The 21,944-nt window shown below is 46.9% G+C and overlaps 3 non-coding genes across 3 annotated transcripts; all 3 read left to right on the forward strand.

Annotated features, from left to right (window-relative positions):
- The first annotated feature begins 3,938 nt into the window (after nucleotides 1-3,938).
- Nucleotides 3,939-4,010, forward strand: TRNAA-CGC (transfer RNA alanine (anticodon CGC)). Its single transcript has one exon. It is a non-coding gene; the product is annotated as a tRNA-Ala (tRNA).
- Nucleotides 4,011-12,589: 8,579 nt separating this feature from the next.
- TRNAA-CGC (transfer RNA alanine (anticodon CGC)) lies at nucleotides 12,590-12,661 on the forward strand. The gene has a single exon. It is a non-coding gene; the product is annotated as a tRNA-Ala (tRNA).
- Nucleotides 12,662-21,478: 8,817 nt separating this feature from the next.
- TRNAA-CGC (transfer RNA alanine (anticodon CGC)) lies at nucleotides 21,479-21,550 on the forward strand. Its single transcript has one exon. It is a non-coding gene; the product is annotated as a tRNA-Ala (tRNA).
- The last annotated feature ends 394 nt before the right edge of the window (nucleotides 21,551-21,944 follow it).

Raw genomic sequence — 21,944 nt, forward strand, 5'->3', positions numbered from 1 at the left:
CGGCTCCATGAATTACTGCGCTATATATACAAGTCGAAGTTTAGGTTTAAACCGAAAAAAATTGATAAACGGTTGATGGGTTAAATTTTCGAGCTTAGGTTTTAGCCAAAAATGTTAGAATCCTTGATGCAAACCCCCCGATTAGTTAACTACCGAGTAGGAGTTAGTCCCAGTCAGAAGAGAAAATCAACGAAGTGCTGAAGCCAAGGACTTCGCGAGATGGTGCACCATTAAATTAAGTAGCGCAGTTCTGCGTTTCGAAATATTTCTCTGCTAAATTTCGCGCCGCATGGTCGTCACACGTCGTCTGGTAATGTAAGGTTGTTCCACGTCTTGAAGCACGCATGGCAGTTTCTCGGCTAGGAATGTTTTTTGCTGCATGTAAGGACACTCCACTTGAAACTGTGTATGAGCGAAAGGAAACGCTGTGATGTATTAACTACTGCGGCCGTGAAGCGGCAGTTGCGTTGCTGTTTTCAACATGCATGCCCAGTGATGTCCAGTCCTCTTGCTCAACGTAGTGTAACAAGTCGTAAGAAACATAACGAACCAGATCCTAGAAATCCAATTCCACTTGCGTTTTTTCAACGGTTCTATTTTACCTACAGCTGCGTGTTTCACTGGCGATAGAAAATCCTTCGGCAAGCACAGGTGTAGATAATGTGCCAGTTTTCACGATAATTTGCTCTGGTAATACCTAGTAAATGGAATACCCAGGTTGACACAAAAGCGAAGATAAACTCTAACTTTTGACCGCACAGGTTTACTGCATCATATCACCAAAAAGAAAACTGTAGTTGAGGCGTAGAAAATAAGACTGGGCAAAAAACCGAAAACCGTGTTCTGAAATAAGCATGAAAGAATTACCGGCAAATTTTCAAAAATAAAGAGCGGAAAGTACGGCTCCTAGCTATACAGCAGCGACGCTAGCTGCGTAGTAAGTCGAACATGATGCTGTCGTTTTCTTTTTCCTTCTACGTTGAACTCACTGTCCTCTCCCTCAGTGTAGACAAATTTAATCACGTTTATATCTGACATTCAAAACGCCGACTAGAGTGTTCGCCGTTTCATCTTCTAGCATTGATTTCTGGTCAAAACTTGCTGTTGTATGCAATGGGGTGCGTTTTTCTTTTTCTTCTTAAAATCCGTTTCCTATATATTGAGTTCTATTCTTTATTTTTCTAATATCTTCAGTTACCAGAAAGGCAATATCTCAGTGACAAAAATAATCAGGAGGAAATTTTTTGAAAATGAAGGAAAGCAAAGCAGCTAGGTAAAAGGTAAATTGAAACCATTGACTGAATGTCAAGAGAAAAGTGTAGTTTAAACATTGTGAAAAAATAAAAATATATTGGAACCAATAATACAATCGAGGTTCTTCAACTTGAAAAACAAATTCTTCTGCTGGTAACTCTGCTCATTGAAGAGACTAACCCTTCTGTCTCTAAACAATAGCAAGGGCTTTACTGACTTTTTTTTTTCATAAAACAGGGGCTCGGACAATCATTCTTCAGTACGTGGCCACAGGCAACAATAACACTACAATCGTTTTTTCTGATATAGCTCCTTGGGACTTCGGAAGACATCACTGGTTCCAAGCATCTTTTTTTGCATTTATTTTTGAAATATCTGCTAGCCAGTCATCGCATAGATGTTTATTTTTTTGTGTGCAGCCAAGCTTTGGCGAGTATCCGGTCCCTCCAATTTAATGGTTGCCCATGGGAAGCGCTAGTTAACATCTGCATTATTAATTATTTTTTTTGTGAAGAGGTCAGTTAGTCAAACTTACTAGAATTCTAGATCAATAAAAATTGATTGAAGTGTGAGCGAAATAGCGACATCTTGACATCTTGCTGAAAGAGACTTTTATGCACCGAATGTTGTCGCGAAATATGCCGCCAAGTCGTATTAGTACAACTGTAATTAAGTGTTCACAATGATTGAAGTGCGGCTGTTCGTGTATTTTTCTTCTAGGCTTGGATCCCACTAACAAAGTTGTCTTTCTGTTTAGGCGTAGGTAATCTCAATGGCGATGCATGGACCGAGAACCGATTAGTCAGCCTTCGCCTTCTAAGAGGTCTTGGTTTCGGCAAGGCCCAAGTGCTGGATATTTTACAGGTATGTGGAAGATACAGCTGTTGCTGTTTACTTAAATAGCCCGGCAGCCTCTGTAGTGGCGTTCGATGTAAAATTTTTCCAGATATTTCAAACTATCTGGATTTTTTGACGTTGACTGCTTCATGCGTTATCAAACCAACGTAATATTATGTAATGTTTGCCTATTTTTAGGAATCCTTTTAAGTCTACTAATTCATATTTATTTCTTTTTGTCACCTGCCATGCATCACTTTACGTAATCTGTTTAGTTGCTAATCAAGAAATCCTCTGGCAGTTTTTCACATTGGGACCTCTCATGCTGTATAAAAAAGCGTTCCCGTTGGATATATATTACTGATGAAATAAATCTGAAGCAAAAATCACAAAACTGGCTGTTTCGAAATGAATGGTTCTATTTTTTTGTGACGTAGCAAGGGGATGGAAATTGTTCTTCTCATGTTATCATATTATGAACCAAATTACTTAACTAGAAAAAGTCTGCTTGTTTCCTATTTTTTATCTTAGTATACGGGTTCTACAAAACCCGACGTAAATTTACCTTTCTGTTAGTGGCGTGGACCGAAGTATTTTTAAGGGGGTGTTTTATGCCGGTGGTAAAAAAGTTAAAAGGACAGCCTGCGCCCAAACAATATCTCAGTGTTTTTTTCTGCTTTAACGAAGCCGAAGAGCTATGTGGATTCGTTCACTCTAACAACTATACAAAAATATAAGCTGCGAGCTGTCAGTGTTTGCTCGGGCAACAGTATGCAACTTGTTCATAGTGGCGAAATGTTGGTATATGCTGCAAGTTAAATGCATAAAGCGTGTAAATGTTCGGAAATTGCACAGAGTTCTCGCAGTTTTTGCGGGGGGCTCTACATGGGAGTGAACGAGTCGGACCAATTTGTTCCGGTCGGTGATAGAGGGAGGTTTGGGCTAACCCATTTGTTTTTGAGACAGGTCGTCTCCAGATTTATGTTTCTGCGGGACCAAAGTGATCCTTTCTTAAGAAGCGTCATACAAGTCAGGCTACGTGAACTCCTTCCCAATTTCGTTGTGTCCACGAGTGACGTACGAAGCATGTGTGTCCGCGGTTTCCTCATTGAGGTTGTTGCTGCTTTCCAGATGTGGAAATCATAGTTTTCTCTAGAATTTTTGCGTACTGTCTCTAAGAAGCAATTGTACAATGATATAAGTGATGTAATGATGTCCGTGCCTTTATATCATTCCATATACAGTGCAGGTCCAGGAGGAGACGTCCTAAAACGAGTTAAAAAGATGCCAATTCGTTCTTCAGCCAAAACATTCTTCTTCAAGCTCCACAGCAATACACTGCTGGTAAAATGGCTTAAAGCAAAGGGAATCTTTGTTCCTTGGTCTACAAACTGTTATTGTGCAGAAAGACAGAGACCACAGAACATATCTTCCTCGAGTGTTGGGATGCGATATTCCTGTGGGACATCCTTCAAAGAACCTTGAAAAAAGACCTCTCGTCGTCACCTCGCGGCATCCGGCTTCTACCTGTCCAAAATCTTGGTAGCATACCCCTAGATATGGTCATGCTACTGGGCCTGCACAGACTGTGGAAAGAGCGTATGGCAGTCCGCAATGCAGACATCGATACTCGCCCTGCGAGGCAGTACTTTATTGAGAGCATTTTATATGTCAGAGATGAACTCAAGTCCCAAAATGACCCCCCAGAATGGATTGCTTTAAAGGATGAACTTGCAAACTTGAAGCACTTTTAATGAACGATCCACCCAATGTCGGAGGACTTATTTTAACATTCCATGTACATTGATCTTGCTTTTCGCCAAGCCGGTAATAAAGGAAAAAGAACAGGGGGTGTAGCTCAGTGGTAGAGCGCTCGCTTCGCATGTGAGAGGCCCCGGGTTCAAACTCCGGCACCTCCGATGCTCTAAACATTTTCATTTTTTTTTTATTCTCCGATTCAAACATATACGGAACGTATCCATGCCGATTAGTGCTGAAATGTTCGCTCTCGTACGTAGCTAGCTTAGGGCTGTCGGGAATAAAAGTTGCGCGGCGAATGAGGGCAACAGGGCAATCTCCGACAGTGACAGTGCCGTGATGCCATGCAAAGAAAACTTGTTTGTCGTGGGAATGCAGCACGTACCAGCAAATGGTATGATTGGAGGAAAAATAGGCGCACGAGGTGTACAGGGGGTGTAGCTCACCGAACGGTCGCGTTTTTGATGCTCTCCGCAGAAATGGATAAATCGGCCCTAGGCCGAGGTACTGTTGCGGCTTCTGCTGCCAGTAATACTTACCGTACTGTTCTTCCCCGTCTTCCCGCTGGTAAGCTGGTTCTTAACTCCGTATTTCTGCATGCGGACCTTGCTGTCCGTCCCTATCGTGCCCAGGACTTTAGAGATGCCTTACGGGGTGTCATTGACCTCTGTGACATCAGCTCTATCGGACAGTTTCAGATGTCTCACGCATGGATGATAACATGCAAGACAGCGTTAGCGAAAGCTAAGCTCGTGAGCACTCAGGAGTTACAAGTGAAAAACCGCCGTTGTCTAGTGATTGACCCGGAAACGAGGACAGTAAAGCTGAAGATACTTTGGCTCCCAGAACATCTTGAAAATTTTTACATTCGGGACATCCTTCGCGCTTGTGGAACGAATACGTCCATCACCGTGGAGCACTGCAGGGTTAGAGAAATGGATGGCATGCGCACCTTGAATCGAGACGTTGCCCTGACTCTTGCTGATGGCGTCACTGTCAATGACGTGCCTCACATTTTGACAATTTTGCGGTGTACAATGTCTGGTTTTAGTGCCAGGAAGGCCACCACTGTCTCTCCGTTGCCACAAGGTTGGCCATATACGCCGTCATTGCCGCACTCCTCGGTGTGATGATTGTCGGCGTTTCGGCCATACTACAGAGGAGTGCGTAGTGTCGTATGCTAATAAGCTACGCGGTGGCCCCCGCGCCATGGACGACGCATTGCAGGAGCACTTGTTGGACGCAACAGAAGTTTTGGACGCTGCTGGTGGCACGCCAGCCGTTGCACCCATTGACTCAGCGACTACGGACCCGCTGTCTGGCCCCGTTCCTGCTGTGCAGCATGAGCCTACCCAGCCTTCAGAGATGGAGCAGCTGTCAGCAGATGATGAGCGTCGATGCCTGGCGGAGCAGGCTCCAGCTATATGCAGTGTCAGTGATGGCGCTCTTGGCGCACGTGCCTGTGCTGTGCGTGGGCCAGAGGAAGACAAGGACGACGGTGTGGCTCCGGCACCGAGTGCCTGCACTGCTACATCTTCTGAGGCTCCTGCCGGATGTGCCACACAGGTAACAGAGTGCCAACCTGGCACTTCACTCCCCGACGGCAGCTGTGATGCCGATGAGCAAATTTTAAGTGTGGCCTCGAAGCGCGCTGTGTCTCCGAGTTCTGCCGCCTCTGAGGAGGACAGTGTCCCCGCCAAGCACAAGTCCCGCCGTCGAAAGTCAAAGAATAAGAAACCTCCTCGGCGCTCCAGATCAAGGAGAAAGGGCGTCAACTCTAGCGAGGTCTCAGCTTCCGGAGTGATGCCCCCAGATATCGTGGATGCCTGATTGAAGCTCAAGTTAGCCATCATGGCGTCTAACCAGCAGTTGACTGTCGCAACACTGAACATACATTGTCTGTTCTGAAAGTAGTAGGACTCATTTTTTTAAACAAAATTTATTCAAGAGAATAGTACAAACGATTATAATTTTTTAAGGTAGCACTCTTCCGCACCTACACGTTGATGCCAATGAGTTTTACGGTTTTCGTACCTCTCCAGGAACGTCTGGACCGGAATGCTGTTTAGCTCCCTCGTCACGGCCTGTTGAACCACCTCTACCGATGCGTGATGTTCCCCCTTGAGCGTCGATTTTATTCTCGGGAATAGAAAAAAGTCTGGCAGGGCCAAGTCGAGGCTGTAGGGGGGCTGAGGCAGCGTTGCCGCCATGTGCTGGGCAAAAATTCGGGGTCCTCATTCACATGATGAAGAAGATCCTACCAGTTGGCCTTTTCCTCCTCTGACAACACTCCCGGCACCAACTTCGCGCACGTTTTCCTCATGGATAACCTTCCCTCACGCTCTCAAAAACTTGGGTTTGAGGAATGCTCAAGTCATCAGCAATCATTCTGATATTTATTCTACGATCAGTGTTAAGTAAATGTCTCACTCGCTACACATTTTCGTTGGTCCTGCTGGGCGAAGGGCGCCTGGAGAGGCCGTTTTCCTCCACTCTTTGCTTACCTTCTCGGAAAAGTTTGTGCCACTCAAAAAACACCCGATCTACCCATGGAAACGTCGCTGTAGGCCTCTTAATCATGTTGTGAGTCTCTTTGCCAGTTTTACAAGATTTACTCAAAATTTGATCGCGTATCGCTGATCCAGTAAACGCTCGATGATTCTGCGTGACGAGACGTTTCGACAGGGGTTCACAGTACATTCGACCTCCTCTCTTCAACGGCCGAGAGCCGACTGCCGATTTTCCGCAGCATTCCCAATATCCCCCTTCAACGATCCTGCACGCGCAGACCACCTGTCGTCCGCCCGTTCGCCCAGGAAAAAACCAGTCCTACTACTTTCAGAACAGACCTTGTATGTGGACTCCGTTCAAGGCAGAAACAGGTACAGTTACGCCGATTGGTTTGGGGCAATCGGCTAGACATTGTCGCTATTCAAGAAACTAAGATAGAAAGTGAAGTGGATACAGATATAGCCCTGCGACCTTTCCTAACAGATTAGAACGTCTGTGTGTCGCACTCAGTGGGTCTTTCGGCAGGTTGCTTTCTTTTCTTAAAGAAGAGTCTACCTATTTCTGACTTTAAGTACCAGGTTGACATAGAAGGGCGTCTCATATGTTGTGACTTTCGACTGCATGGCGAGTCGTGGAGGGTTATCAATGTGTATGCTTCAAATAATCCGGTGCAACAAGCAGTTTTTTTTCATGCAATTGCAACTCTCCTAGAATGTGATCGTTATATCGTTTTCATGGGTGACTTCAACTGTGCGTGCGACCCACGCGATCGCACAGGTCCTAACCAAAACGCCGATAAGAGCTCTGGTATATTATTGTCTATTACCGAAAACGCAGGTTTAATTGATGCCGGATTGTCATCCGCCTTCACATACATCAGAGGAGCCTCACATTCACGCCTTGATCGCATTTACGTTTCCGTAGATCTCCTTAAACGGCACATTTCGTGTGATGTCAAGCCTGTTTCTTTCTGAGATCATGCTATGGTCATTGCGCGGATTGGAGAATGCGCCCGTCCCAAATTTCAGCCGCAGTAGGAACTGTGGAAGCTTAATTCCGAGCTTCTAAATGATGAGCATTTTCAGCAGCGAGGGATGACAGCTTTGGAATCTTGCTTGTTCATGGATGTCCCATTATTTGCAGCTTGGGAGATGTTTAAGCTAGAAGTTCGTAGCATAGCTATTGAGATCGGCTCCGTGAAGTCTTATCTTAAGCACGGTGAGGAGAAACGGTTACTTCAGAGTCTTTATAATCTGCATGCGCTTGAATGTGAGGCTCCTGGCTTGTACACAGAGGAAATTGGTGCTCTTAAGTGCAACCTTCAGAAGTTTGATGCAGAACGCTATCGTGCGGCCCGTGTACGATCCCGCAGCAACCGTGCTCTGCACTCTGAGGAGCCTACTACACAGGCCTTGCTAGATGAGCGTCGTCATGTGGCTGCCAAGCGAATTTCTGAGCTCTACTGTGGTGGTGCCCTGGTCACAAGTACAGATGTCATAGTTACCGAGTTTGAAAACCACTATAGCTCTCTGTTTGCTGCCACGTCCAGCACTGCTGATGATGATCATATAGCGCCATTGGTGTCCATGATTAACCCACTCAATGAGGATGAGTGCAAGGCAATAAGTGGCTCTTTAAGCTTGGGTGAATTGCAAGATGCAATTCATCAATTGCCGCTTTCGAAAACCCCGGGGCCTTACGGCCTCTCAGGAGAATTTTACAAGGCATTTAAATCCGTTCTAGCCCCTGTCCTGCTCCAAATTTTGGAGACAAGTATTGATGTTGAATTTCTGCCTCAGTCATTTACGAAAAGTCATATTGTCTTTATACGAAGGACTGAGGATAAGGAAAAACTTCGATTTGTAGATGGCTACAGACCAATCACGCTTTCTAATGTAGATTATAAGATTTTTGCTAAAGTACTGTCAAATCGGCTGCAGCTTGCAATGTCTACTTTGATTGGGCCTCATCAAACATGTGGCTTGCGGGGACGATCAATACACTCTAACGTACATGTAGCGCGTACGGTGTTGCAGTATTGCAGTGACGCTCAAGAACAATTAGCAATGCTGCAAATTGACCTGGCAAAGGCATTTGATCGAGTGTGCCATTCATTTATTTTTGCACTTTTAAATAACGTCAATCTCGGTTCAATACTTTCTACTGGCATACGCCTTTGTTACAAATCCTGTACCATTAGCTTGATTTTTAATGGCTGTCTCTCGCAACCAGTCCCAATTCAGTCTTCGGTGAAACAAGGGTGCCCACTGTCTCCGCTCCTGTTCGCATTATACTTGGAGCCACTTTGCATAAGTGTTATAAACAGTAGAGTTATCAATGGTTTCCGAATAATGGGCCATGAACTGAAGGTATTGGCTTATGCAGATGACCTTGCGTTTTTTAGAGCGCAGCTCTTTGGCGTCCGTTCCTGGGTTTCGCGTCGTCGTCGGCGTCGGCCTCGTAACCAGCTCCGCCCCCAATGTCACGCTTTTCAATTGGTCGAAATGCTCGTGACGTCACAGTGCGCGAATTTCAAATGGGGCCAATTGTACTTTGGCTAGTAACCATGCAACCAATGAAAGGGATCGTATAGTGATGCTGCAACTAAGTTGGACTGAGTTTAGTTAATTGCTTAATTAATCAGTTAGCCTAATTAATATGGAGGAGAATGAAGAGGTCAGAAGAAAAGAAAAGAAAGACGCGCGCCGCAGCGACAACAGCGTCCGCGGAAGGAGACGCTGCTGAAAAAAACAGATAAGTACGAAGCCGCATACCCTCCACATACCACGCACTTCCCCACTCAGTAAGACGTTGCTCGTTTCATATACGTTGTGTCGAACATCCTAGACAGTTCCAACAATTGACAGGTTAATGACAGAACACGATGGATGGAAATACAATAATATAAATATGAAATAGCCTAATTAACCTTTCTAGTTAGACCGCATAAATCAATAAAACCGAGAACGAAATTGGTCGAGTTGGGGAATCGAACCAGGGTCTCCGGAGTGCGATACGAGCACGCTAGCCACTCCGTAATGCCAGCTGAATGGTTTGGAATGAACAAAGGCGCGTCTAGCTAATACGGCGTCTTCGTTCACTCCCATCTTTCCCCTTTCCCTTACGGGGAGGTGCAGGTGTCCACCCAGATATGCGAGAGAGATACATTTCCTTTCCTCAAAAAAAAATAAATTTACCGTCCAGCAAGGCGTACAGCCGAATTGGCGATGGCGTTCTGTGGACTCCCTGGCAGCGTTGCAAGACGCTGTCGCGTTCCACTCTTACAGGCGAAGCTTAACATGTTAACCACACATCAGTAACACACGCAGACAGGCAATGGACGCGTCATTCGCTGGCAGCACTTGATTCATCATTCACAACCACATTCTTAACGTACGCTCCCTTGCCGCACATGCCAAGGACGTACACCACGATCACATTCTGCGCCATTCCTCTGTACTTTGCTTTGCTGAAACCTGGATGGATCCCGAAGAGCCTCTCGAAATCATAGATTTCCTATACTGCTGTGGTGCTCGCAGAGACCACAACAGAGCGGCGGGAGTCGCTATCTACTTGCGCACAGGTCTCTCTGCAATACCAGTCGAAATGTTTGGCACGTCACATGAAGTTGGCGAACTGTGCGCCGCAAAGTTGCCCAACGGCTTGCTGGTAGTAGCTGCCTACTTCGCCCCTACCGCACTCACGAAAGACGTCGTGCACTTCCTGCAACTCGCATTAACCGTCCATCGATCCACACCGATGTTAGTAGTGGGGGACTTTAATGTTGACATAAAGACAAACAGCAATTTCCTAACACTTATGCGGGAGAACATCCCGTTCCTCTCGCTCGTAACGCGTCCCACGGCTGTGACAACCTCGCGAGGCACTTGTATAGATCTCGTCTTTGAGAATCAAGCATTGGTGTACCAATTCGAACATATATCACTCTATTTCTCCGACCACAAAGCTTCCTTCATGACTGTCAAGAACTGTTAGTGGAGTCTTTGTTAAAGGAATACGTGTGAAAAATAAAAAAAAATTCTGTGATAGCGCATACATGTGTTGCTCGATTTCTTTGCCTCAATCTATCGAAAAGGTGAAACAGCTTATTTGCTGCGCTCAAATTTCGCATTAGGAAGTAACGTAATCGTCGGTAATTTTTTTGTACTGATAAAGCAAGCATCGATGAGGTTATTCGTTTAACGGAGGACTTTGGTTCGGTGTCAGGAAGTCGGATTAATCGCTCTAAGAGTTGCGGTCTTTGGTTTAGTAGCTGGGGTACGACACCTGCTGAATATGCTGGTATAACATGGACATGCAGGCCACCAAAGTACCTTGGCGTCCCTTTGAGTGCCTGTAAACATAGCGCACATTATTGGAAAGACTGCGTGTCCACTCTTCAGCGCTATGCTCAAGCGTTTGTCCCCCATGACCTCTCAATTTTTGGCAGGGCGACCGCCTGTAATGTGTTTCTTGCCACTAAAATATATTATGTACTGCAAATTATTCATTGCGCAAGACTTCCTATCGAGCGTTTTCACAGGGTTTTCGCTACTTTTGTGTGGGATTCGTCTTTTGAATCCATGAGGCGTGATAACATTTTTCGGCCTGTAAGCGCTGGTGGCCTTGGTCTAGTTCACCTGTATGTCCGACAGATAGTGTCACGTTTCATGTTTTATGCGAAGCATATTACAATAGGTAACCCAAGCCCTTCGTGACGGTTACACGCCGTGCACACCACGTGACACAATGACGTCACGACAGATGAGAGACGGGGCTTCAAGTCGTGCCGTCGCTGCGGTTGCCCGCCGTGCAGACCACGTGGTATGGTGACGTCACACCACATGACACAATGACGTCACGACAGATGAGAGACGGGGCTCCAACTTGTGCTGTCGCTGCGGTTGCACGCCGTGCAGACCACGCGGTATGGTGACGTCACACCACGTGACACAATGACGTCACGACAGATGAGAGACGGGGCTCCAACTTGTGCCGTCGCTGCGGTTGCACGCCGTGTAAATCACGTGGTATGGTGACGACACACTCCCGCGCATTTCGAACGCGCGTTCACACTCGGTGTAGGTGAAACGCTTGCTCCACCGGGCAGGCGGACGCGGCTTCCGTGGCAATCCAGGCGCTCACCCAACGCGCGTCGCGGGGTTAGTCGGCGTTCCGCTGTAGCCATGCCGTTGTCTTCCCCCACGACGAAGGCTTCTAGTGGTTGTATTAAAATGACCAAGTATTCAACCAAGGAAAACCATGTATTACCAAGCCTAGCCATCAATATGCTTCGCATCTGACTAGGCTTAACCTTAGCTAAGCCTCAGCCATTTTTTCTCCGTGACACTACACACCCAATAATACGTTGATTCCTGCAAACAAATTTAGTTCATATTTTACCCAACCTCATTGTGTCTTCCAATGTTTGTGACCGTCCGTGTTTGTGGGGCATAATGCAAGAGGTGTATTTGGCTGTCCGTTTCCTACTTGTTCGTTTTTCTCCTGAGTTCCTTTTTTTTAGTGTCGAGGAAAAAGTTGTATAAGGATTTTATTAGTATGCTCTTCCCTCCGCCCATGTACCGCTCTCTGTATTTTGGTTTACCTGGGCATGACGTACTCAAACGAGTACGTAAGATGCCAGTCTCGCCGTGTACAAAGACCTTTTTCTTTAAGTTAGACACCGATACGTTGCCCGTTAGAACATGGTTAGCGAAAAAGGGCATCTTTGTGTCTACCGTTAATTGCCACCTTTCTGATGAACCAGAAACAATTGAGCATTGTTTCACCAGTTCCAAAGATGCAGTACTCTTCTGGGATATCCTGCAACGCACATTCAAAAAAAGAAGTCATCTGACTCCACATTCTGTTCGCTATCTCAATGCTCTGCCATTTGTTGATGAACCCCTGGACATGTTCTTTCTGACTGGACTGCACAGCCTCTGGAAAACCCGCATGATGGACAGACACTATGAACCTGTTGTGTCTTCAAAGGATCACTTAAGTCGAATGGTTGTTCATCTAAGAGACGTGTATGCCCAGACTGAGTACGAACCGGAGTGGCAATCACTATTAGTGGTGTGCTCTGCATTGCCCCTTTTCTAGTGCATGGTGTTTTCAATATGTATTGTTTAACACTGTGTTCATAATGGCTTGTATATAGTTCATGTACATAGAACATTACATCACTGTAATAAATACCATGTTGAAGAAAAAAAAGGGGGGGGGGGGGGGTGTGGCTCGGTGGTAGAGCGCTCGCGTCGCATGTGAGAGGCCCCGGCTTCAAACCCCGGCATCTCCAATGCTCTAAAGCATTTTCATTTTTTTTATTCTCTGATTCAAACATATACGGAATGGATCCACGCCGATTAGTGCTGTAATGTTCGCTCTCGTACGTAGGTAGCTTACGGCTGTCGGGAATAAAAGTTGCGCGGCAGATGAGGGCAACAGAGAAATCTCCGACAGTGACAGTGCCGTGATGCGATGCAAAGAAACCTTGTTTGTCGTGGGAATGCAGCACGTACCCGCAAAAGGTATGATTGGAGGAAGAATGGGCGGAAGTGGTGCACAGGGGGTGTAGCTCGGATTCTACTTCCGGACGCAGAAGCGAACGGACGTGTCTCGATGGGCTCCGTCGGAGCGGGTTCAGCGGCCCAGTCGGGCCGCGGTAACAGGATTTTGGACACTGCTGACCAGGATTATCAAGTGATACTGCCGCAACTGCCATCAGGTCAGATTGTTTTGAACACAATTTTTAAGCATGAAATGCTTTTAGCTGCCGTTGTCGGCAGTGTGGTGACGTCACGCCGAGACCGAAAGCCATCATCCGGGCACTGAAATCCACTCATCCGGGCACTAAAAGGAGAACATCCGGGCACCGTACGAGACTTAACGAGATTTAACGAGACTCTCTAAGCCCTCCTACGCGACCGGCATGCAAGCGCCGGTTGGTCTCGAAACGAGACAAAAAATAACTGCTGCCAGTGCCTTCTCAATGTTTATCAAGATATCAGTGGAGCTGTGGGTTTGATAATGCACGGAATTATAATTTCCGATCTCTAGTAACGCGTGCAAAAAGCACATAAATCCCATGTTACACTTCGTTGTCATACGTGATCCGGGGGAGAAGCGCTGCGTTCAAAGGGCAAGGCATCGCGCCGAACGGGTGGTGGCGTTCCTCCCTTCCATTACGGTGCGGTTCGGGTGTCCTCCGAGATGGCAGAGAATTACTGCGCCATTTCCTTTCCTCAAAAAACCTTCCGTTCAAATGGCAAGGCATCGCGCTGAACGGGTGGTGGCGTTCCTCCCTTCCTGTACTCTGGGGTTCGGGTGTCCACCGAGAAGACATTAGGCCCGTAAACATTTCATGCTTACTCTACTCTCGGTTACGGGAGAGGCAGATATTTTTTTATCTGGTCTGACTAGAAAGGTTAATTGGACTAATTCGTTAAGTAACCAATTAACTAAACTCAGTCAAACTTACTTGGAGCATCACTATACGATCCCTTTAATTAGTTGGATGGTTAGTAACCCAAGTACAATTGGCCCTGTTTGAAATTCGCGCACTGTGACGTCACGACCGTTTCGACCAACTGAAAAGCGTGACAGTTCTTTCGACAGCTCCTGCTTACAACGATGAGGCATTAAAGGCTTCCGCCTTAATATGCTTCGCATCTGACTAGGCTTAACCTTAGCTAAGCCTCAGCCATTTTTTAAGGCGGAAGCCTTTAATGTCTCATCGTTGTAAGCAGCAGTTGTCGACAGAAAATGTCACGCTTTTCAATTGGTGGAAACGGTCGTGACGTCACAGTGCGCGAATTTCAAACGGGGCCAATTGTTCTTTGGCTAGTAACCATGCAACCAATTGAAGGGATCGTATTAGTGATGCTCCAAGTAAGTGGGACTGAGCTTAGTTAATTGCTTAATTGCCCAATTAGCCTAATTAGCTTTACTAGTCAGGCCATATAAATAAATAAAACCGATTAAGAAATTGGTCGAGCTGAGGAATCGAACCCCGGTCTTCGGCGTGAGAGACGAGCATGCTATCCACTCCGCCATGCCAGCTCGATGGTTTGGAATGAACAAAGGCGCGTCTAGTGAATACGGTGTCTTCACTCACTCTCATTCTCCTCCATTCCCTTCCGGCGAGGTTTAGGTGTCCGCCGACAAATGAGAGACAGATACATTTCCTTTCGTCAAAAACCAATTTACCGACGAGCGAGGCGTAGAACCGAATGGGCGATGGCGTTCTATGGACTCCCTGGCAGCGTTGCAAGACGCTGTCGCGTTCCACTCTTAGGGGCATCAGTGACCACACTTTAGGTCAAAAAAGTGCCCCCCTGAATTTTGGGAGACAGTTAATCCGTAATTTCCTTTCTCCAAATACAATTTTCATTTTCTTCATTACGGCTCCTCTTTATCTATCTTCTTTCACTCCCACTTCCTCCCTTCCTCTACGGTGCGGTTCAGGTGTCCTCCGAGATGACAGCGAATTACTGCGCCATTTCCTTTCCTCAAAAAGCGTTGCGTTCAAAGGGCAAGGCATCGCGCTGAACGGGTGGTGTTCCGTGGACTCCCTGGCAGCGAACGCGCTGTCGCATTCCAATCCTAAAGGCGAAGCTTAAGCGTCATTAATTAGCAGTTAATTTGTATTCAGGCATTAATCAGTAATTAACCATTAATTAGTGATTTGTCATCACTTAGTAATTAGTACTCAATTATATGTGACGCCACCGGTGCCACAGAAACAGCGAAGGTGGTGCGGAAAACGCTTCCGCCTCTACCCACTTTAGACAGTCAAAGTGCCCCCTGAATTTTTGTGTGTGCCATGTAATAAAGTTGTTTCCATACTCAACACTAACTATATTCACTAGAAGTGCGACACTCAATGGGCGTTCACTTTCCTTTATAACAGTTTGCATTTACATATATTACCATGCATTCGTCTTCACAACTAAGCTGGCTACTGCGGGATTTCATTCTAGCGATGTACTCAGGTAACATTGCTTAAAAATCTGGGTACAATGTGCGGTCATTACGTATACATTCATCAACCGAATCTTCTCCGAGATGAGCAGCGTTTAAATGCGCAATAACTGCTTGCAACATGAGAGCCCTTGCTCGTGTTACGCGTGATAACGGCAGGAAACTGCTTTCCTTCTGTCGGTCCCATATGCAGTTTGTCTCCGCAAGATAGGTTTTCCTGCCGTGGTTGTTTGCTGAACCGAATTTCAAGCAATAGATCCGGTGAATAACCGACAACCCTGGTTTCAATGTTCCGTTGTTACCATGCCCGGCTGGGAGCTTTGGCGCGTGCATCAAAGTGCACCTGCGTTCTATGCAGAACAAACTGTAATGCCCGGCGTGCGATCACATTAAAGATCCCCAGGTGGTCTAAATTATTCCGGAGTTCACCACTACGGCACCTCTTTCGTCCTTTCTTCTTTCACTCCCTCCTTTAACCCTTCCCTTACAGCGCGGTTCGGGTGTCCACCGAGATGTGAGACCGATACTGCGCCATTTTGGTTCACAAAAACAATTTTAATTCTCATGCGACGCGGCAGCCGCATTTCGATGGATGCGAAACACAAAAAAATTGCGCCTCTCCCGTAACCGAGAGTAGAGTAAGCATGAAATGTTTACGGGCCTAACACAGGCTCCATTGCTCGGCTTAAGCAGCTGTGACGGTGGCGGCATTGAAATCCAGGACGATGCAGAAGCGTTCGCGGACACGACAAGACGCAGGCCTAAGAATGTATATGCAGCGCGTTCGAATACTCCGCGAGCGTGTATACATCTGCCTGCCAGAGGAGGAAAGGGCTTGAAGGCCAAGCGGCCGGTCTTTTACATGCGTGAGTGTGGGACCGCAGCGCCATCCTTGGGGAGGGAGCGAAAGTTTTCCGCCGAAAGCTTTTCTCGCCCTGGAGCTCCTCTCTTTCTCTAAGCGGCCTTCTCTCAAAGCCCCTAAAAGATCACGTATGACAAAGAAGTTTATTGTGCCATGTATGTGCTTTTTCCACGCGTTATTAGAAAGCGGAAATTATAATTCCGTGCATTATCAAATGCACAGCTCGACTGATATCTTGATAAACATTGAGAAGACACTGGCAGCAGTTATTTTTTGTGACTCGTTTGGAGAGCAACCGGCGCTTGTATGCCGGTCCCGTAGGAGGGCTTAGAGAGTCTCGTTGAATCTCGTTAAGTCTCGTACGGTGCCCGGATGATCGCGGAGTGGATTTCAGTGCCCGGATGATGGCTCTCGGTCTCGGCGTGACGTCACCACAATGCCGACAACGGGAGCTAAAAGCATTTCATGCTTAAAAAAATTCAGGGGGCTCTTTGGCTCTCTAAAGTGCTGCAAGGCGAAAGCGTTTCCTGGCCACTTTTTGCACGGCGATGTGAGAGCGCGGCCTTTCCGCGTCGAAGATTTCAGAAGCACCCTTGCTAATCTGGGAGCACTCCCAGATGTTATCGCCCTGGGGGCGTACCAAATGAACCATGTATGGGTGGTAACATTCAAGACAGCGGAAGCGGTGAAGAGCATGCTCGCTAAAGGTGACATGCTGGTGAAGGAGCGGCGGTGTCTGGTTATAAACCCGAACAACCAAGATGTCAGGCTCAAGCTTCACTGGCTCCTTCATAGAGTCAGCGACGATGATGTGCGGGCTGGGCTGGCAAATTATGGCAAGGTAACTGAAGTGACCAGGGAGAAGTGGCGTATCTACGGCATTACCGACAGGTCGTCGACGACGCGCCTCGTCGCCCTGAAGTTGAAGGCCGGTGTCAGTGTGGAAGACCTGCCCCATCAGGTGCGTGTGGGCAGTGAGCTGGCCTTGGTTGTGGTACCGAACTGGGCACCCTTGTGTTTGCGCTGCAACAGTAAGGGCCATATACGGCGTGATTGCAAAGTCTCGCGCTGTTCCCGATGCCGGCGCTTTGGTCACAACGATACGGACTGCGTTAAAACCTACGCAACCATCACCGGTCAGCCGAAAAAGAACGATGTGACCGAGCTCGTTATGGATGACGAAGACGCTGAAGAGGCTTCCAGAGGGGCTGGGAATGTGCCCGTGCAATCTCCAACGGGCGACAAGGTTGAAGCCACCGAGGACACTCAAGGCGCCGTCAGCAAAGGCGACCAACAAGATCAAGGCAACACCACCCCCTCGGGGGCGGGGACTGCGAAAGAAGACTCCGGCAACGAGTTGGAAGTAGTGTCGACGGGGGGCTGGTGGGATGGTGAGCAAACCATGGACACCACAAGTGCACTGCCAGGAAAAAGAGTGCACGAGGAAACAGTCGTCGCGGGCGACAGCGCCGACGTGGAACCGCCTCCCAAGACGTCTGCTACTCGGCGGCCGAGTTTCAAGCCCAAGCCGAACATTCCGCCCGACCGCAGAGGGGGCGGCACGGAGCCCTCGTAGCAGCGGGGGCCAGTCTTGTTCCTGCCCACGAAACTGCAATTAGCGTGCATCATGGAGCTGTATCAAGGGCCAAAACAACGACGAGGACTACTATCTTGCTGCGGGGGCGGAAACGTCGAGTGCCGCGGTTTTCAACACCAGCGGCGTACCTCAGATTGTCGAGGTAAGCTCCGTGCGGTCCTTGTGACCTAGTGTAAATATGGCAGCAAACTTTAAAAAATCCCTCCGTGTAGCAACATTGAATGTTCGGGGCTTGGCAAGAAGGCGAAGGCAGTGCCAGGTTAGTAGGCTACTTATCGAAAACGAGCTGGACATCGTTGCTGTCCAAGAAACGAAGGTCACCAGCGAGGACCAAACGGGCCGCATGGTGCAGCCCTTTAGAACTCATTTCAATGTTTGTATAGCTCATGCGGTTGGAACATCGGCGGGATGCGCGCTCTTTGTACGTAGCAGTACTGGGATTTTGGAGGAACAAGTCATTGCTTGCGAAAGTGGCCGTTTTGTTATCCTGGATTTTTCATTCTGTGATTTATTGTGGCGTGTTGTGTGTCTTTATGCGCCTAACAAAGAAACCGACCGCAGAAATTTTTTTGAAAACCTCGAGCAGTATTTGAAAACAGAGCGACATGTTATATTTATGGGAGACTTCAATTGCGTTTGCAGGCCAGAGGACCGAGCTAAAGTCCGTACTCTAAAGGATCAAAGTGTGCAGGTTCTGGATGAGCTCGTAGAGGAGTACGACTTAATTGATGTTGGCTGCATGTTATCACCCGGCAGTCAGGCACAGTTTACTCATTTCCAGGGTGAAAGCCATGCCAGGCTCGATCGCATATACATATCGGTGCATCTGGCGCCGCTCTGCGAAAACTACGAAGTCATTTCAGTATTCTTCTCTGACCACTGCATGGTTTCCTTCACCTTAGGATCAAAATTAAAGGAGGTGAGATTTAATTGGGATTTATGGAAATTTAATGCCAAACTTCTGGACGACAACAGCTTCGTTTGCGAGTAAATAATTTACTGAAGTCATTGCATGTGTCTGGAGCTGAAAGCTGGTTGGAAAGGTGGGAAGGTTTCAAAAATGACGTAAAAATGAAAGCTATTGAGAGAGCAAGCATACTAAAACGCGAAGAAAAACAGAGAGAAAAGGAATTGCACAGCCAGTTGAAACTATTGCTGAACATAGAATCTGCGCAGCCTGGTTTATGCATGAACCAGATGAAGGAAGTTAAAAGAAAGCTAGAGCAGGCCAATGAAGATAAGTACCGAGGGGCCGTTGTGCGGGCACGCACTGAGCGATTATGGATGGGTGAGGCGCCCACTAAGCGGTCACTGAGCGATGAAAAGAGCTATGCCTCGAAAAAAGAAATACAAAAAATAATGTACAGAAATGAAGAAACCACTGATCCAGAGAATATAAAACGCGCGTTTTTTGAGCAATATCAAGCTTTGCTAGGACAGGAGCAAGTGAAGAAGGACGGCTTTGAACGTGACTATTTGCGATTAATGCCCAAATTAGATGAGAGTGAGAAGGAACGACTTGAAGCTCCAATCAGTATAACAGAAATAGAGAAAGCAATTGACCAGTTAAATGCCGGGAAGTCCCCAGGGCCCGACGGCCTGGGTGCAGCTTTCTATAAAGCCTTTAAAGATGAACTAAGTCAGGTCCTGCATAGAGTAATCGAAGAAGCCTATGAAACAAAACAATTGCCGCCATCTTTCAAAGCTGCCCACGTTGTATTGATTCCAAAGTATGAGGACTCAGCAAGGCTGCTTTTGGTGGGGTCTTATCGGCCGATAAGCCTCACCAATGTAGATTACAAAATCCTTATGAAAGTTTTAGCGAGAAAGACACAGAGCGTCAATAAAGACCTAGTGGGACCCCACAAAACTTGTGGAATACAAGGACGAAGTATTACGACCAATATACATGTGGCGAGAAATGTTTTGGAGTGTTGCGATACTTTTGACGGACGAGTTGCGATGATGCAGCTCGACCTAGCAAAAGCTTTTGATCGAGTGTGCCATGAAGTGCTTTTTAATCTCCTAGAATTTGTGAACATAGGAAGTGTTATTACAGAGGGAGTCAAAATGGCCTACACTCATTGTGCAGTGCGAATTATTATAAATAAGAATCTCACCGAAAGAGTGCCAGTGAAATCGTCTGTGAGGCAGGGCTGTCCATTATCCCCGTTGCTTTTTGCTTTATACCTAGAGCCGTTATGCTTGAGCATGGTACAGAACGAAAGGATACGCGGTTTCGCGCTGGAAGCAACGGAGGTAAAAATGCTTGCGTACGCAGATGATGTCGCTATTTTTTGTAGACAAAGAAAGCGTTCAAGAAACTGTTAGAGTTGCGGCTGATTTCTGCGCTAAAACGGGGTGCCGTGTTAACTGGGAGAAATCATCTGGATTCTGGCACGGGGAGTGCGATCAAAAGCCTGAAGTGTTTGCCAATGTGCGATGGACAGCGCTGCCCTCAAAGTACTTGCGTGTACCACTTGACCAATACAATGACAATGAGGAATACTGGAATAGGGAAATAGAGAATCTCAGAAGGAAAACGCAAGCATGGAACGGCCGGAACCTATCTATGTTCACACGAGCAACTGTTTGCAACCTTTTCTTGGTTGCAAAAGTGTGGTATGTCTTGCAGGCATTACTCATGTCGCGCGTAACCATAAAAAAATACATCGAATCTTTGCTGTTTTCGTGTGGGGAAGCACATGGGAACGTACGAGTCGGACAAATCTATTTCTTTCGGTTCGAAAAGGGGGAGTGGAGCTTGTGCATTTGTTTATCAGACAGATTGTGTCGCGTTTTATTTTTCTGCGGGACCAGAATGATCCCTTTTTGTGTACTTTTGTGCAAGTGCGCCTGCGCAATGCTTTGCCTGATTTTTTGGTGTCCTGTTCTGATAAAAGAACGACAGCCGTAAGAGGATTTTGGCGCGAAGTTGTCACGGCTTTTAACATGCTGAAAGTGCGCTTTTCTTCAGATTATTTAAGTTATGTGTCGAGAAAGAAACTGTATAAAGATTTGTTGGATGTCATGCTGCCTGCACCAGTGTATCGACAGCTTGGTTGCGGAGGCCCAGGGCAAGATGTTCTGAAAAGAGTGAAACGTATGCCAGTAAATCCTAACGTGAAAAGTTTTTTCTTCAAACTCCATACTAACACTCTGCCAGTTAAAACCTGGCTAGAACAAAAGGGCATTTTTGTGCCATGGACGGTTAACTGTATGCTCTGCAAAAAGCCTGAGACAGTCGAGCATGTGTTTATAGAATGTTGGGATCCGGTATTCCATTGGGACATTCTACAAAGAACAATAAAGAAAGACCTGCCAATCAGGCCGTATGGAATCCGGTTCTTAGCGGTAGAAGTTGACCGAGATATTCCTTATGATCTCATCATGCTACTGGGCCTCCACAGCATATGGAAAACCAGGATGTCAGTGAGAAATGCCGATGTAAACATTCGACCTGTAAGAGAAAATTTCATTGAAAGTGTTGTGCGTGTGCGGGAATGTTACCGAGCCCAATCGGAGCTACCCGAATGGCTTGGCGTGCTGGATGAACTTGCAGCCCTCAAGAAGTTTTAAACAACCACGTTGACCATAGGCCGGTTCACGTGTTTTAGCGGTTTGTTTGTGTGTTTGTTTGTTATCGTTGTCAAAACAGGCAATAAAGAAAAAAAAGGGGTGTAGCTCAGTGGTTGAGCGCTCGCTTCGCATGTGAGAGACCCCGGGTTCAAACCCCGGCACCTCCAATGCTCTGCAGCGTTTTCATTTTTTTAATTCTCTGATTCAAACATATACGGAACGAATCCACGCCGATTAGTGCTGAAATGTTCGCTCTCGTACGTAGGTAGCTTACGGCTGTCGGGAATAAAAGTTTCGCGGCGGATGAGGGCAACAGGGAAATCTCAGACAGTGATAGTGCCGTGATGCGATGCAAAGAAACCTTGTTTGTCGTGGGAATGCAGCACGTACCTGCAAAAGGTATGATTGGAAGAAAAAAGGGCGGACGTGGTGTACAGGGGGTGTAGCTCAAGATAGATCGCAAAGAGCAGAGGCGAGAGCTCTTTGCGATCTATCTTGAGCTACACCCCCTGCACACCACGTCCGCCCTTTTTTGGGAGCGAACTAGTCGAGCTAATTTGT

This window comes from Amblyomma mixtum, chromosome 2 (assembly GCF_055824585.1).
Source record: "Amblyomma mixtum isolate Tamu chromosome 2, ASM5582458v1, whole genome shotgun sequence".
Lineage (NCBI taxonomy): Eukaryota > Metazoa > Arthropoda > Arachnida > Ixodida > Ixodidae > Amblyomma > Amblyomma mixtum.